At 43.5% G+C, this 5000-nt stretch overlaps 1 protein-coding gene and 1 long non-coding RNA gene across 6 annotated transcripts in view; one reads left to right on the top strand and one right to left on the bottom strand.

Moving 5' to 3' along the window:
* ZEB2 (zinc finger E-box binding homeobox 2) overlaps window positions 1-5000 on the bottom strand; it is a 134608-nt gene that overhangs the window by 60383 nt on the left and 69225 nt on the right. The gene's annotated exons all lie outside the window — the stretch shown is intronic.
* The window catches only part of LOC122226059, a 3076-nt gene continuing 1176 nt past the window's right edge, over window positions 3101-5000 (top strand). The window contains exons 1-2 of the long non-coding RNA XR_006205467.1: window positions 3101-3169; window positions 3397-5000. The exon at window positions 3397-5000 is cut by the window's right edge and continues 1176 nt beyond it. This is a non-coding gene — a long non-coding RNA (uncharacterized LOC122226059). The remainder of the gene's footprint in view (window positions 3170-3396) is intronic.

A 5000-nucleotide genomic window follows, 5' to 3' on the forward strand; every position in this document is an offset into this window, starting at 1 on the left:
ACTTGTCACCGACTTTTAATGATCTGGTCTCATTCTAATGGCGCAACCCCAAACTCTCAGGCCAGACCGGCAATTCTCACCTCTCTATTTTCTTTTAAGTATCAAAACAAGGGCTGACGAGATGGAAACGCTCCTGGAATCCAGACAGTAAGTAATATTTTGCAATTAAAACCTTTGCGAATGGTTAATTGTCTAAAACAACAATGGCAAAATTGAGAAGACCCCTTATACTTTCCTACGTAAAGGAAATTTCGATCTAAGAATTTATTTCACCTCTGGGTTCATCAGCCCCTGCTTCTATCCTTCTATCATGTCTTTCCTCTTTTCTTCTTCTTCGTCTTCTTCTTCCTTTTTTTTTTTTTTTTTTTTTTTTTTTTTGATCAGAGGCATGAAAGAGTGAGTAAGTGTGAATGCTTAGGTACCTGGGGTATGGAAAGGTGGTAATTAGCACAGCAGGATAATTGATGTGTAGATTGCAGCATGAACAAATGCTTTGACTTGTTTGTTCTTCTCACTCTTCTACATTCGTTCTGTCTCTCCCCCCTCTGCCTCTCTCTCTCTCTCTCTCTCTCTCTCTCCTTTAAAACCCAACCTAGCTAATGAACACCTTACCTGCTTAGTTAAGCTGATTACGGATAGTCGTGAATCTAAAGGAAGCGCCCTAGCTTCGTGGAAGACACGCAGGTGGTACCTTTTGCTCTCAGTTGCAAACCAAGACCTACCTCTCTTCCTCCCTCGAGAGCTTCCATTTTACAGCTCCCCACAGAGACAGAACAATGCCATCCAACTATATACAGAAGAACAAAAAGCCCCACCACCCCCCCTTTTTGGGGGGGAAAATAGACATCAGAACCGGAGAAAATTCCTTATAATCTTACCTGATTATAATTACTGGTAGCTTTGCCCTTTCAATGGTCTCGTCGGCCCCAAAACTTACTAAAGTGAAGTCATTAAAAATAAATTTAAAATGTATCCATGCTTTTGCTTTCCAGGGGAGTTTGTTGCATCAGCGTCTCAGAGGAGGTAACGTATGTGGGGATCTTCCATACACGGCGCCATTTCCCTCCCTCACCCCCTCTTCCTCCTTCTTCTCTTCTGAAAATTAAGTGCATCAAGTTCTAACTTTTACACAGGCAGTTAAACGAGGCCTGGCCCACCTACCTTGGAGCGAGCCTAAACACCCTAAACACACCTGCACCGGGTGAGCGATACAATTTCAAATGTTCATATGATGCTCTCAGGAGACTCCATGCTCCAACTCCTTTCTTTTTCCCAGAGACGCCCTAGATCAGGGGCCAAAGGATACTGAAGCATTCCTTCCTTCCTTTCCATATCCGCCCTTCTTTTCTCCAACCTAGTCAGCAAGCAATTTAGCTGCTTAGTTAATGCAGAAAAGATACATATATATTTCATTTCTGGGACTGTTTTTGCAGAACCTGTTACATTGTATAGCTTCAGCAAAGCGCTGGATCTTTAGATCAATATTCATTCATGCCCAGTGCTCTTTACTATGGGTCTTCCCAGATCCCAGGGTATTTTAATGATCATTAATCAATTTACTCTCCTTTTTTTTTTTTTTTTCTCCTCTCAAACACTTCCACATCTGAGTTTGTCTGATGACTCATAAGGGCACCGTACCAAAGATTAAGGATTAAGTTTAATAACTGTAAATTTCAGAGAACTGATTTTCAAGTGTGATAAAAGTTGAAGCACTTTGGTGTTTACAAGATACCATACTTCTCTAAATGTCACCTCCTAAGTTCTTCAATCCCCTGTTCTGTTTTACATGCGAGCATTTCTCTGGCTGCTGAGCATCTGGTCAGTAATCGCCTTAACCTTACAAAGAAGTGGGTTCCGGCGGTGTTGGCCTCCCCTGCTCTCTGCAACGGTAACAGTGGAAATAGGACCGGAAAAATGAACAATTCGCTTACGAGAAAGGAGAGAAACTTTACAGAACTGACTCTTATTTGTTTGCCCCCCAAAATATATTATGGTAGTTATATTCTTTCTTTGACGGCTGGATTTTGTTTATGGTCATCAAATACACCCTTTGTTGTTTTTTTTTATGATCATCCCCTCCCTGTCTCCATGTTACTTCCATCTTGTTTATTCTTCACAATAGTATACTTTTGACTAGAAAGGAACACTTTTTTTTCCACAACTCTCCAAATCCTTCTCCCCATCTATGTTAAAGATAAACTAATAAGCCATAAGAAAAATGCACCAGACCGCCTGGACATACTGAGGCCATTCTATCCCTTGAAGCACGGTGACCCTTACCTAGTAGCAGCTGAGTAAGGGATTCCAGGTTTATGTGCCCTTCGGACAGGCCCATTTGGCCTCCCTAATGGGCCAATTCCAAAAAGGAAGTGAAAAGAGAGGAAACAGCCTTGTACTAGAAGCTGGAAAAGCTCAGCAGTGCAAGTCCTCCTATCTCTCCTACATTTTATGTTTCCGTAAGCTCTGGGGTCTGGCTGTCTAAATTTGAATTTTCACTTTTCTACTTACTAACTTGTGACTTTGTGCAAGATGTTCAACCTGCTTCAGTGTCTTCCTCTACTGAACGGAGAGATAAAGACAGGATCTACCTCACTGGGTAGTTGTAAAGATGTAGATGAATCCACACACGCAAAATACCCAGAGCCCGGCACTTGCGAATGCTAGGTGGTATTATTATTAATGTTATTATTATTGTTTGCTAAGTGCAGAGAAAGTTTTAGGTGATGGTGGCTTCTGTGTGTTTCTCTCATGTAATAAATAATTTTGTGATGGGATCCTGTAATAATTCACAGTACTAATGCTGACCCAGTAATATTTTTGTTCTTTCTCTGGTTCTAAGTTTGGCAAAGGGCAGTGGAGGGCATTGAAAGATCTTAACACGTAGGCACAGAACAACAACAACAACAACAACAAAATTAGGTGTTTGGAGATACTGCTGTGGGAAAGGGGCATCCCAGGCATGAAACAAGTGACTAGAATGTGGTGCTGTCCATCGTATAGAATTCCATTTTGCAGAACAAGCAGCCAAAAGTTCTAGATGATAAGGGGCTTGTTGGAAGTTCGCGCAGCTAACTGGTGAAATTGAGTTTTTCAGTTTTCATCTGTCTGACCTCAAAATGCAACATCTCCCTGAATGCTGCATCACACTTTCCGAAACCTTGCACGCAAGGTACGTGCTAAAAAGAGATTTTATGGGTTTTGACATTTATGTTGCACACATTCAAAAGAGATAAAAATAGACTCCATGCTGCTGATATAATTACTAGAGGCTATAAAAGCCATGCAAAAATCTGGAGAGGGGGTGTGGGAATAGTCGGGGGAAGAACATAAACAAGGGAGCAGTGACACAAACTAGGACAACATACTGTCCTTAATTCCTTCGCTAACTCCCCACAGTCCTGGTAGAGTCCTACCACAGAAGATCCAGCCTTCATTTTGAACTTGGAAACCTCCCCATTCGCAGGCAGTGGCAATGCCAGCAAGCCACAGGTGGGCACCGCGTGAGCAGGTGAGAAATGTGACTGGAAAGGGGAGGATGAGGATTTGGTGCCCCTAAAAGAGCCCATCAATCCTAATTATCCTGCCTGTGCGCGCTGCTTATGTCGTACTTAGGTATTTATTTTTTAGTCGGGAGGTTTAGGAGAGTTTCAGACGAACGAGCGTCCATGGCTTGGAAATCCCAGAGAAGAAAAGTCAAGCAGCACCAGGAAGAGAAACTGGCCGAGCTCTCAGCCGGCCTGCCCTGTGGTAAGGAAGCCACAGTGGGGTGAGCTGCCCTCACTGCCAGGGGCGGCCGACAGACAGCAGCTTCTCTGCTGCAGATTGAGAGAAACCTGACATTGGCCTCTCGCACTGCACCTCAGAAGGAGGCAGGCTGCCGGGGACGCAGGGTGTGGGCGTCTGGGTAGCATGAGAACACAGGAGACAGGGAGAGCTATTCGGGAAGACGTGCTCGGTGGTTTCCTCTGGGCTCCTTGCTTATTACCACCCTGACTTTTGAGATGGGAGCTGAAACCCACACTAGCATAAGGAACATCAATGACAGGTCCCCCTCTCCTCCAGCCACACCAAGCATCCCTAACAAACAACACTACTAACCAAACCCGCCCACACCTATAGTAAGTACATCTTTAAAAACCCGAATAGCTGCTGCTAGCGCAGGCTGTGGCTACAATTCAGACCCAGCTGGATTGAGCACAAGGTGAAGTTTGGCCGTGAAACTTTGTATCTTCCCTTCTGGATCAGAACAAAGGTGGATGCCTTGACACAGACTTGGTGGCCGTTTTGAGAGCTGGCCTTGCTTCTGACCATTCATGTGGTCACCACGTCCTTCAGCTTACAGTGACCGTGAAACCAAATTCATCATTCTTGACGAAAAGGACAAAAACTGGGCTGAAATGATCTGCTAAAGGTTACAAACTGACTCGAGTAAGGATGAAAACATGTAGCACTTAACGAGTCCAGTTGAGTCAGGGATTTGCATAAGTCAGAGTCAGAAGAGTTGTCAGACTTTTGCAGTGTTTCAGGAAAGGGCATGTGACCTTTGGCATTTTGGACACAGAGTCTTTCTGATGAGATATTTTAGGGTGGCGTGTAAGAGACTCCAGTAGTAAGTGATGTTGTATCGATTGTAGGGACTCCAGGGGGAAATATACTAATTTTACTTTCAAATCTTTAAAAAGTGTGTGGATAAGAATTACGTGTTACTTATAGCAGATCTGAGTCTGGTGCATTTTTCCAAGTTAGCTCCTTCCCTAGGCAGTGTTCCTGGGTCTCTGGAGTGGATGAGAGGTTTAGAAACTGGGAGTAGGGAGTCACGGAAAGGAAGAGATGAGGAAAATGCACAGGGAAAAGGGACATGCAAAATAAAACACATTTAAATTTGTTACTACGCATGAGATCATATTTCTGGCACTTTGCAGAGGTCTTATGGAAGCTGTTAGTTCCAATATAGAAATACTAGCGTGAGTAAATTGGTGTTAAATTTAAATTTACTTAGG

Source organism: Panthera leo, chromosome C1, assembly GCF_018350215.1.
Source record: "Panthera leo isolate Ple1 chromosome C1, P.leo_Ple1_pat1.1, whole genome shotgun sequence".
Taxonomy (NCBI): Eukaryota; Metazoa; Chordata; class Mammalia; order Carnivora; family Felidae; genus Panthera; species Panthera leo.